Genomic DNA, 13,214 nt, shown 5'->3' with positions numbered 1-13,214 from the left:
AAGCTAGGATCAGACATTAAGGACATACAGTAGGGGGCTGTACCTCTGTACCTGACCCCAACTAGCAGTTAGGTGTAGGGTGTACCCAGGGAGGAGACATGTGCTCGGTTTGGCTGTTGTCTTCATCGTAGGTTAATTCATGGGGATAGCTCCTTAAGGAGACCTCAGAAACCAGTGTTCTTTGCATTTCAGAGAAAGAGTGCCTTAGTCATGGAGAAGGGGGATCAAGGGGCAAAAAACAACATCCCCACTGAACCCTTCAGTTACACTTGCTTTGTAAAAATAAGTACATCCCTTCTAGCAACAGCTCCTTCAGGATTCCAAATGGTCTGGGTTTTCGGTGAGGAAATACAGAATGGGAGGAAAGATACCCGAGCCATAGCTGCCACTCCCAGGGCTGCACTTGAAATTCATCATCTCTCTCTCCTCCCCTTCCTATTTTCCTGTCATGTTCCACTAGCATCAGCTAGTTTTGGAGTACTATCTGCTGGCAAGACCCAGACCCACATCACTAAGAGAGCCAAGATCCAGTTCAGCCCAGAAACTTCAAAGTTTCTGGCTGCTGTATGTCTTCACACTGTCTAAATTAAGGAGGGGAGTGCCAAGACATGCCTCCAGTGAACCCCAGGGTGCCAGCTGTGCCTGCCCTGCCCTCCACCCCCAATATATATAGCATCAACCCTGTCTTCTGAAGGTCAGACCTGGAAGCTGACTCCATTCCTTGTCTGATCGTCTTTTGGCTCAAGGAGCCCAAAATGACGAGACAGCGATCATAGCCAAAAGGTAATGAGATTCTTCCTAGGCACTCTGGGAGAAACATTTCTCCATTGGAGTCTTCTAGAACCAAAGATCTCTGTGCCATAGGACAAAAGGGCACAAACACTCCTTACTGAGCTGTTAGGACCACTTTCTGCTTCCACCCGTAATTTCAGGACTCCTGTGTTTTACCTAGTTGACTACAGTGCACCATCAACTAGTGCTGTTCTAAGGTGTAGCCTACATCCTGGAGATTGGTGTGCCACTTTCTCAGGGTATGGAGTCCAAGCTGGTACTTCTGTTGCATTCTGAAGAGGACCTTTCATCATTCTCTCAGATTGGCCTTTGTATAGTGTGGTGTCTATTAGAACTGGTAGTTTTCATGATCAATATCGTGCCCGTCCCCATGCTTCCTTTTCTGTAAAGTGATTCCCTGATTGATGCAGTATTGTGTGGGAATCATGGGTGGATGGGAATATGTATTCCCTTGGGTGGGATACTTGTTTAGGTCTTGTGGATAGGGAATAAATGTAAACTTAACCAAGCATAATCTACCATTGGGGGATCTAGCTCTGAGTGAGCTGACACAAAGCCAGATTGTTCTGAGAAGAAAGGGCAGGAAGAACATTAAATGCCCAAAGAAGGAAAAGATCAAACCTAGACTAACAGAGTAGTCAGGAAACATCCAGTAATGTTATGTTTGGAGTGAAATCCTTCGTGAAGTGCAAGATAAATTCTTCTGTCTCTCTTAAGAGAAAAAAAAAAGCTATTAATATCTTTACTCCGCACAAAATTTATAGTATATATTTTCTTGGTGAATGCCCAGAGGGCTTTTTTCCTGCTTCAAGGCTAGCTTTAAGCAGAAAGAATGTTGCTACAACAGAGACTAAGTAGATTTTACTATGCTTATATACGAAAGAGTGAATGGCACCCTCTTAGAAGCACAGAGCTGAGCAGAATTAAATAACTAGAGTTTACTACCTCTGTCCTCTCTGTAGTGTACATATGTTTCTTTTTGTATGAGTCAGATAAAACAAGATATACCAGGTTTCCTCATTTGTTACTAATGCATCCATTTGTTCAACTAATATTTATTGAAGGTTCTTCCATTTTAGGATTACACTAGTAATCAGGGGTGGACAATGTCTTTGTTGTACTTTCAGTTTAACTGCAAGATGGTCCATCAAGCAATAGTTGAAAATATAGAATAACAAATGCTATAAGGGGAGATACAAAGGTGCTGATACTTACATGTCCTGGTGGTGAATTAAAAAAATCAGAAGAGGATCTTACTAGGAAATTGAAGACTGATATTAAGGCCAAAATAATGGTTAAGAATGATCCAGAGAATGGGGGAGCAGGGATGAGCATGAGGTGGCCACACATGGAGAGGCGTGGTGTGCATCTTAGGGAACACAGCCGCCCTGAGCCTCACAGATCATTTGTGACTGGATATTATGGTACAACAGACTGTAGCTAGAGACTATGATAGAGCTCTATGATCAAGTCTGGTATTATTTTATCTCATGGACAGCAGGAAAATATTGGAGAACTTAGAGTGGGAAACATATAGAGACAAGGAGTCCAGTAAGGAGATATGAAAATGTATCCATGTGAGTGAGAGACTACATTGGCCATAATGAAAACCTGGGCAGGAGAAAGGGAAATACTGGGTGACTTTGGGAGTCCTAGGACTTAGGCTGAATTGATGTGGATGGAGAGAGAGGAAGAAGACGAGGAGGGTGTCTTGTTTCTGGTTTTGCTGCTAATACTATTAATGTCAACTGAGAAATTAAGGTGTATAGCAGGTTAGTTATGCAGGGATAGGATGACATCACATTTGAACTTGTTTTTGTTTAATTTTTTTTTTTAAGTTTTATTTAAGTCATCTGTACCTGCAACATGGTGCTCCAACTCACGAGCTGAGATCAGGGGTCACACCCTCTTCCAACCGAGCCAGCCAGGTGTCCCTGAATGGTTGTTTTCAAAACATATCCACTGGAGAGGGTGAAGGGAGGGTTGGATTTATAGGTCTAAACTCAGCAAGTACAGAGTAGGGAGCCATCCCTGTATACATGGCCATCGAATCCCTAGAGGTAAATAACACATGCTTGGTAAACCATGCAAAGCAAGACCTAGAAATGAAGAAATGAGAATATAAAATAGGAAGGGAGCTATAAAAGGAGAGCTCGCCTTTGGGGAAATCAAGAGAGAAAGGCCACGGAATCCAAAGCGTCCAGGAGGTTAGAAATCAGCCATGACATTTGCTGGAGAGAAGTCAAGTCATTAAACATTTTTACTTTGAATTTAGGAATAATAGGTGACCCTGGCAGGAGCATTTTCTGGGAAATAGGTATGAAAGCGGTCAGACGGCAGAAGGCTGAGAAATGCGGAGACATGAAAAAAAGTGGGAAATGTCAGTCGCAACAAGCTTTTGAACACCGCCATTGGGCAGGAATTTGAGACTTTTAAGTTGAAATAAATATGACCATGGTCAGACAACGTCGGCAGAAGAGGAAAGCTGTAGTTAATGTAGGGCATAGGTAAGAATTATACAAGGACCATGTGGCACCATGGAGAAGGACCTAGAAAAGGGGCAGGCTAGCACTCTGTGTTCCGAAAGTCTTGTTGCTTTCCACCATGTTTAAAAACAAGTCACAGGGCTTCACCTTCTCTAATTCTTTCTGACCTTATTTATGATAATAGGAGTATTTTTTTCCCTTCTTTATTGACCAGCCTTCACTTTTTGGGAGGGGAGCAGGGGTGTGGTGGAGGAGATAAAATCTCATCATGTAAAAGGATGGGGAAATTAGCCCTTTATCTAATAGTCTTCTGGTAGTCAAAGTGCATACAGCTAACTGTTCCCTTCCTGGTACCTCAATCCACTAAGCAAACTGGTACCGAGTGTTTGCTCAGTGTGAAACACTTGGGATGTAGAAAGAAATAAAGTTCAAAACCAAGAGGTTCTAGTTCAAGAAGTCCACCTGTGGGGGAACCATGAACTCGCCTCCTCCCAGGACAGCCCGAATCTACAGCTACTCACAGAGCAGTTTCTTCTGAAAGAAACTCAGAAACTAAACTCACAACTCCTGTGCAGGCAACATCCAGCAGGCAACAAAAGAAAATACTCACCCCACCCACATTGAACCATAACTTCACCCCTGGCCCAGGGAAGTACCTTCCTTCCAGAGGGAACCCACAATTCCCAGCAGCAACCCAAGCAGCAGAGGGTTTAGACCCCGTATCTAGCACCCACGTGTCAACACTCCCCTGAAAGATAGCCTCCAAAAAAGGAAAACTTGAAAAATGATGAACTTGTATCCATGAGAACCACAAGCCTAAAGCAGAATAAGAAACAGTTCCTCCAGGGCTCAGCATGAACAGAGCAGACAGAAACACAGATCTCCCAATCTCTGTCTGGAAGAGCCCATTTCCAGAGTGTAAAGCTGATGCCTGAAGGTCAGGATGATGGTGATCCTCCCCAGACACCTGGGAGGCTTATGGGGGCATCCTCTGTCCTCCCCCAGGTAGCCAGCATATCCCTTGAAAGAGTTTGTGCACATGTCTCATGCTCCAGCTCTTGTGGCTGCCACCCAGGGGAAGCACCTCTTGACTGTCTCTGGTAGATGGCAGAGCTTCTATTCCTTGGTCCCACAGGACTGTAGCAAGTGAGGAAACAGTTCTTAATCAGCTGTCTCCCAGAGCTCAGCACAGATGGAACAGACGAAAGTGTCTGTCTTCCAGTTTTTCCTTGGAAGAAGCCTGTTTGCATACCTTAAGAGCCACTGCCTGAGTATCTGGCTTCCAGTCATCTGCATCTTGGTACTAACTGGGATCCTTTCCCACTGGGACATTGACAGGTCTTGTCACTCTCTCAGCTACTGGGAACCGCCAAGAACAAAGAAGGTAGTTTGGACAGTCACAGAGGTTTGAAAATGAATCAGGAGCTTTGCGCAGTGGCAGTATCGTAGCCAATGAGGTTTATCCGAGGCGCGATTATTGCTAATTGAAAATGAATCAGGAGCTTGAGCCAGGCTGAATGAGATCAGTTTGTCAACAGTGGGAGATGTGGCTGTTACAACTAAAGCCAACACAGAGAGTCAAGGAAAATGAAAGAAAAGATGCCCCCCACCCAAAAGAAGATGAGAAAACTCCAGAAACAGATCTTAACTGAAATGACAATAAGTTATTTACCTGATAAAGAGTTCAGAAGTCAAAGTATTAAAAATAATTGTAACTACAGTAATTTGTTAATGGATCCACAAAGGGAAAAGATGTAAATTGTGACATCAAAGCACAAAACACTGGGAGGGGAGAGTAAAAATGTAGAGCTTTAGTATTCATTTGAATTTCAGTTATTACTGGTTTCAAATAGACTGCTATAAATGTAAGGTGTTTTATGCAAGCCTCATGGTAATGGCCAAGTGAAAAGTTAGCGTACATATACAAAAGATAAGGGAAAGGAATCTAAGCATACCACTACAGAAAATCATCAGATCACAAAGGAAGATAGGGAGAGAAGAAAGGAACAAAGGGATTACCAAAAAGCCAGGAAACAATAAAATAGCAATAGTAATGCCATATTTATCAATAATTACTTTAAATGTAAATGAACTAAATTCTCCAATCCAAAGCCTTAGAGTATCTGAATGGATTAATAAACAAGACTCATGGGCACCTGGTTGGCTTAGTCGGTTAAGCATCTGACTCTTGGTCATGATGTTTGCTTGTGATGTTGAGCCCCAAGTCAGGCTCCTCATTCAGCAGGGAGTCTGCTTGGGATTCCTTCCCTCTTCCTCTCCCTCCCCATCTGCCTGCCCCTGTCTCTCTCTAGAATAAATAAATAAATAAATAAATAAATAAATAAATAAATAAATAAAATCTTAAAACAAAACAAAACAAAACACACAAAAAAAACCCAGGGTCAATTATATATTGCCTAAAAGAGGTTCCCCTTCTGTAAGGGTATACACAGACTAGAAGTGAAGGGCTGGAAAAAGATATTCCACGCAAATGGAAATCCAAAGAAAGCAACAAAGATATAGATATGTGCATCTATATACATATTAGACTTTAAGTAAAGACCGTAATAAGAGACAAAGAAGTTCATTATATAACAAACCTGTCAATTTAGCAAGAGGAAAAAACAAAAAAGGATTTAACATTTGTAAATGTGCATGCTCCCACCCTAGGAGTCTGCTCTGGATTCTTTTTCCCTCCTCCTCTGCCCCTCTCTGCTTGTGTGCCCTCTCTCTGCTCTTTCTTTCTGTCCCTCTTTCAAATGAATAAATAAAATCTTAAAAAAAAATAAAAAGAAGAAGATCCTTACATTAGGGACAACATGGGTGAAATTGGAGGACATTATGCTAAGTGAAATAAGCCAGACATGGAAAGAAAATATTGTGTGATCTCACTCATATGTGAAAGCTGAGAAAGTTGTATATGTAGAAGGTGGAGATTAGAATGGTAGTTACAAGTGTGGGGAGATGTTGGTCAGGTGGTGAAAAGTTGCAATTGTGTAGGATGAGTAAGTCTAGAGATCTAATGTAGAGCATAATAACTATAGTTAAGTAAACTATATTTATCCCAAAAATGTATTTAAGAAAGTAGATTTCAGGTGCTCCCACCACACATTCAAAAAATAACTCTGATGAGATAATATGTTAATTAGCTTGAATGTAGTAATTATTTTGTTATTTATATGTATAAAAGAACATGTTATACATCTTAAATATGAACATTTATTAAAAGTAAAAATAAATAAAAATTATATTCTGATTTCATTTTCAGATGTATGTTGTAGATTCATACTAAAAATGAAAAAAAATTTTTTTTTATTATTTGAGTAGAGTAAAATTTTGTACCATAAATAACCTTTACATGATTCTGACTCACTGGAACAGAGGCGTCATTGGTATGTAAGACCTGTCACTTTTGAGCTCGCACCATCTGTAAAGCATAGAAAGTACTTTAGTTGTAGTATGATGTATTTGAAAGTGTAATTTTAGTTTAGTATATTTTTCATTCCACAGATTTGAAGTATAAAGGAGAAAGGAATATGACAAAATCATGAGGCTCTCAACACAGCAAGCAAGTTGGAAATTCTCCAATTAACAATAATTGCAGAATCAGCACTTACCATACACTTGAAATAAATGCCTCTTTAGAGAAACTACAATTTAAATATTTCTCATACAAATATAGAAAACAACACTGTGTCAAAAGGAAATAAAATACAAACATGCTGATTGGCAGCTGAGGTAATTACTGCATTCAAATGATCGTTTCTATTTTTACATTTAAAAACATATGCCCTACTTTAGTCCCATCTACAGAGATGGAAATATATATATGTGGCATTCTGGGTCAAAGCCATGGTTTGATAGTAATGTTTCTTTGAAGATAGTAACAGATAGTTAATGTCTCAAAATATTGGGGAAAGAGTAGAAATGGGAGAAGATCCACACTAAATTAACAATAATTTAACATAATTGATGTGTCTGTGCTCATAAATTTCCTACCAGATTTTTTGAACAAAATGAACAAAAATACATAATTTAACATTTTGGCTGTTGGTAGGAAGCAAAAATTTTGTTTTGTTCTATTCTTTATCTTTTTAAAGTTTTGTATTTTTTTTTTTCAGATTCCAGTTAGTGAACATGCAGTGTAATATCGTTTCAGGTGTACAATAGAGTGATTCAGCACTTCCGTACGTCCCTGGGAGCTGATCACAACAGGTGCCCTCCTTCATCCCCAACACCTGTTCCCCCATCCCCTGCTTACCTCCCCTCTGGTGACCAACAGGGTGTGCTCTGTAATTCAGAGTCTGTTTTCTTGATTTGCCTCTCTGTTTCTTTTTTTTTTTTTTTCCCTTTACTCAATTGTTGTTTCTTAATTCCACATATGAATGAAATCATAAGGCATTTGTCTTTTCTCTGACTGATACTTCAGTTAGCACAACACTCTAGCTCCATCCATGTCACTGCAAATGGCAGGATTTCATTCTTTTTGTGGCTGAATAATAGTCCATTGTATATGCACACCACATCTTCTTTATCTGTTCATCAGTCCATAAACTTTGGGGCTCTTTCCATAATGTGGCTATTGTTGATAATGCTGCTGTAAACTTTGGGGTGCACATTTTTGAATTAGTATTTTTACATTCTTTAGGTAAATGCCCAGTAGTGCAATTGCTGGGTCATAGGGTAGCTCTATTTTTAACTTTTTGAGGAGCCTCCATGCTGTTTTCCAGAGCGGCTGCACCAGCTTGCATTCCCACCAACAGTGGAGGAGCTTCCCCTTTCTCTGCATCCTCACCGACACCTGTCGTTTCCTGACTTGTTAATTTTAGCCATTCTGACTGGTGAGGTGGGATCTCACTGTCATTTTCATTTTTATTTCCCTGATGCCCAGTGATGTGGAGCATCTTCTCATGTGTCTTTTGACCATCCTCTTTGGAGAAATGTCTATTCACGTCTCCTGCACATTTTTAATGGGATTATTTATTTGGGGACTATTTAATTTTATAAATTCTTTATATATTTTGGATGTTAACCCTTTATCAGATATGTCATTTACAAATATCTTCTCCCATGCAGTAGGTTGCCTTTTAGTTTTGTTAATTGCTTGCTTCACTGTGCAGAAGCTTTTTATTTTGATGTAGTCCCAGTACTTTATTTTTTCTCTTGTTTCTCTAGGAAAAAGTTTCTACAGCCCAGGTCAAAGAGATTACTGCCTGTGTTTTCTAGGATTTTAATGGTCTCACATTTAGGTTTTTAACCCATTTTGAATTTATTAAATAAATTCATTTTAAATAGTACTTTATTTATTAGCTATTAGTATCTTATTTATTTATTACTTTTTTTTTTTTTTTTTTAGATTTTTGTTTATTTGACACAGAGAAAGAGTGAGAACACAAGTAGGCAGAGAGGCAGGCAGAGAGAGAGGGAGAAGCAGCCTTTCTCCACTGATCAGGGAGCCCATGGGGTTCGATCCCAGGACCTTGGGATCATGAACCGAGCCGAAGGCAGCTGCTTAACCCATTGAGTCACCCAGGCGCCACAGTATTTTATTTCTTCTTACCCTTTGTTGTATGATGATTCATCAAATATATATGGAAAAATCTAGATTTTTTTACTTCTACGTTGAAATAATTATGGATTCACAGGAGGTTACAAAAATGCATACTCAGAGCAGACATCAGTGAAAATGGCATAGTAGGAAATTCCTAAAGTCTATCTCACTAACAATAGCAATGAGTCACCTGGCAAAAGCTTTGAGAATCAGCTTTTTTGGAATGCTGGACATTTCTCAGAACCTTTCAGCGACCAGGGGAATGCTTAATTTAAAAAAATTAAAAAGAACGAAGCATCTGAATCTCAATAAGGGAACTTCATAGCATTTTAAGTTAGTCCTCTGATCCCAAACTTGGCAGTGGTCTTGAAGACCGCAGCCTGTGTTCCCAGTACAAATGTGTAATGTCAGAAGGAGTAGAGTGGGCCTTACTTTCAAAGAGTTATGGTTGCTCACTGACCCATCTGGTGGCCTTCTAAAGTCTGGCCCACAGAGCTTGTCTCTACTTTGCCTAACTCATAACCCTCCTAGGGCTAAGGAGCCTACACAACCTAGTAATACTTGTTGAAGTCATTTAAAGGACTGTTTGTTATTAGTTGCTGCTGCTTACGGCAGTGGATAACAGTTGGGGCAAGCAATAGTCTAATCAAAATGTGAAACATAGAATTACCTGGCATTTCCGCTCCTGGTATTCTAAAGAGATCTGAAAACCTATGTTACACAAAATACCTGTTCATGAATATTTATAGCGGCATTCTTAATGATAAGCAAACAGTGGGAACAACCCAGATATCCATGATCTGATCGATGGACAAACAAAAAGGTATATTCACACCATGAAATATTATTTGGTCATTCAAAAAAAAAAAAAAATGAAGGGATGCCTGGGTGGCTCATTTGGTTGTCTTCCTCCTGCTCAGGTAGCACTGGGCTCCTTGCTCAGTGGGGAGTTTATTTCTGTCCCTCCCACTGCCCCTTCCCCTCAAATAATTTTTTTTTAAAGTGAAGTACAGCCCCACTAACACCAGTTATGCATACTATATTGTGGATGAAACTTGAAAATGTTTTTATGTTAAGTGAAAGAAACCAGACCTGAAAGGCCACGTGTGCCGTGATCCCATTTATATAAATGTCTCTCAGCTAGGCAACTCCACAGAGATGGAAAGATTGTAAGTCAGAGGCTGGGGAATGACTCCTTCATGGGCATAGAGTTCCTTTTAGGGTGAGGAAAATACTCTGAAATTAGGGTGGTATGAAGGGTGCTAAGGGCTATGAATACAATAAAAGATGCTGAGTTGTACACTTCAAAACGGTTGAAAAGAGTGGATTTTATTTTATGTGCTTTTATCACTTACACATGCTCATGCACGGACCGACTGGAGTGGCTGTGGGCCACACGTGGAAGCACAAGGGGCTGTGACTCTCCTGCTGTGTTCTGGGGTGCTAGGAGCACTGGGGCTCCCCTTGATCTTCCCCTGAGTCTGGAACAGCAGACCAGCCCCCTTCCCCTGTTGCTTGTGCTTATCTGGCGTCGATGAACGTGGTTATTTCGTTTCCATCTTTACCTACCACACAGAGGTCTCATCCATGTGGGACTCTATGTTCCCACATCAGATTCTCAAAGATTCTCAACAAAGGCTCCCCGGACAAAGGACATAAAATAGGAGGGGGAATAGTGTACAGAAATCCTACATACCTTTCATTCAGTTGCCCCCAGAGTAAGCATGATGTAAGGATATGGAATTGTGTTGATATAAACCTGTTTGAAGATAGATGTGTGATAAGACTTAAGATTCAAAAGTAATTTGTTTATTGGGGAGCTCTGTGTTAGTGGCTTGTTTTACTTTCCAAAATATAGCGGCAGTAGTCAATACAGTTCTGAGCCCAGCATGAATATTTCGATGCAGACATGCTCTTTAGAGAAATCAGCTTCTAGTGCTTACAGTCATGGGCTTGGGACTGCCTGGAACGAGCCTGGGAGCTGACCGGGATAGACTTAACATTCCCCTGGCTGGACTGCGTTTGACACAGACTTCCTTCTGACTCCAGACCCTGGTCTTTTATTTGAGCATTTAATTTAGAAAAGTTGCAATTGTGAATTCCCTCCCTGCTTCTTGAGATGTGGATATTCTAGTGTTTCCCCAGTTTTACTGCTCAGGAGTGTCTTTTTTCAAAGACCGGAGAGCTATCTCTTTAAAATAAAGTTATCAGGACAGATAGCACCCAGGTCCTATCATCGATGTGAGAAGGCAGGAGCCTAACTTCTGTGAGTTCCAGGTAGCAAGCACAGAGGGCCTCCCTCTCGTCCAGCCTCTTCACCCGTGCCCTCCAGTACGTTCCCACTAGCTCACCCCAGTGCTTCAAAATGCTCCCTCCCTTTGTCCCAGTGCAGTTGGGATCACTCGCTGTCTCCTATTCCCATAGTGTGGAATAAATTCTGCCGTGCCTGTCTGGTCCAGTGCTTTCTCTTTTCCGTTTCTTCAGACGATGCTCTGACCTGAGAATATACAGTGCAGCTACACTCCGCTGTCTCCTGAGGTTGATCATTCCTTGCATGCTTGGGAGTGCAGGTCTTCAAAGGTGGAGCCAGAAGGAAGCAAGGGATTGGCTTGGACTAAACAGTGGGAACCAAGGGATTGGCTTGCAACAAGTTGGAGTTGAAATCTATAGGGATTCATAAAGCTAGAATTGTTGGCTAGGAGGAGTGTGACAAGCCAGGGGCTCAGGTACCTGGAGACTTAGGGAACTAAAGGTAGTGGGTGAGTGGAAACGTCACTGCAGTAAAGAAAGGGACAGAATAGGGAAGTTCAGCCCCACTAACACCAGTTAACAGTCTGAGAGCTGCAGGGGAGAGGTTTGCAGAGGACAGGAGATTCAAGCTTAGGGTATGTTGAAAAAAAATAAAGAGCAGGGGCGCCTGGGTGGCTCATTCCAGTAAGCATTTGACTCTTGGTTTTGGCTCAGGTCCTGATCTCCTGGCTTGTGAGATCAAGCCCCACATCCAGGCTCTGGGCTTACCAGGAATCTGCTGGAGGTCCTCTCCCTCTGCACATTCCCCCGCTCACTCGCTCTCTCTCTCTCTCTCTCTCACTCAAATAAATAAATGAATCTTAAAAAAATAAAAATAAAAATAAAGGGGTTCCTGGATGGCTCAGTTAGTTAAGCATCTGCCTTTAGCTCAGGTCATGATCTCAGGGTCTTGGGATCGAGCCCCGCTTCAGGCTCCCTGCTCAGCGGGAAGCCTGCTTCTCCCTCTCCCTCTCCTCCTGCTTGTGTTCCCTCTCTTGCTGTCTCTCTTTCTCTTATCAAGTAAACTAATAAACAAGTCTTTAAAAAATAAAATAAATAAAAAAGGAGCAAATCTAGGCAATGATCTGTGTCCATGGCCTAAGACACCAGCTCAAACTGTCTTTCCTTCTCCTGGAAGGTACTGCCTGAGTCCCAGGCAAACAGATACACGCTTACAGCACACGTTTCAGGAACCAGCAGCCCAAAGGAGATGTAATTCCAGTTAACAACACATTAACACCTTTCATCTATGTTTATACTTACATTAGGACTTCTTTTCTTTTTTTAACCTGAAATTATCTTTTCCATCCTTTCTGATCGGTCGTGCGACACTCCACTTCAACAGCCTATTTTGCTCGTCCCCGTCTGGGTTGGCTGTTCCTCCAGTCCGATCTGTGTGTACCCCCGGTCCCAGATGGCACACCTTGAGGCTGATACTGGTCCGTGAGACCATGAGAGGCCTTCCCTCTAGATGGTCTGTGCCTTGATGTCACCACATTTTCTCTTTCTCTGTACCAGGAACCTCATTTCTGCTAGAAAATGTCTTTAAATGTGACTAAAGTAGGAGAGAAAATAGAACAAAAAATTTTGAACTTACTTTTGGCATTATGTCTTCATCAGTGAGTGGGAATGCGATTTCTTCGGTTGTATTAGAATGGAGTTTGACTAATAAAAGGCGATCGCTTGACTCCTGTGGCTGCCAGAGCCTCACCCCTCCTTCATGTCTATCCTCTTTCTCACTCAAGATGGGGCTGTTTCAGTTTTTGCCAGAACCATCCTTAGATCTGTCAGTCTTAACCTTGGTAACCAATCACTGCCCTTTCCTGCTTTCCATGATGGCTTAGCTCTTGGACTGGACACGTGCCTGCTGAGAACACAGATGCAGATAGAAACCCCAAAAAAGAGTATGGCATTGGTTCAAATCATTCAAACCATTAATAACCAGGAAAACAAGAATTATTGTAACTATGGGCCATATTGCTTAAAAAGGGGTAGGATACTAATTTGCTCCTCAGTATTCACTGTAGGCATGTAATCTTGTGCTGGTTTTTTGTTTTTTTTTTTTTAAACTTTCTTCTTTGCAACAAAAATTGCTT

At 41.3% G+C, this 13,214-nt stretch overlaps 1 pseudogene; it reads left to right on the top strand.

Moving 5' to 3' along the window:
- The first annotated feature begins 4,701 nt into the window (after window positions 1-4,701).
- Window positions 4,702-4,851, top strand: LOC132008748 (U4 spliceosomal RNA; annotated as a pseudogene).
- Window positions 4,852-13,214: the final 8,363 nt, after the last annotated feature.

The sequence above is a fragment of the Mustela nigripes genome, chromosome 1, assembly GCF_022355385.1.
Source record: "Mustela nigripes isolate SB6536 chromosome 1, MUSNIG.SB6536, whole genome shotgun sequence".
Lineage (NCBI taxonomy): Eukaryota > Metazoa > Chordata > Mammalia > Carnivora > Mustelidae > Mustela > Mustela nigripes.
This window is presented reverse-complemented; position numbering and strand designations above follow the sequence as displayed.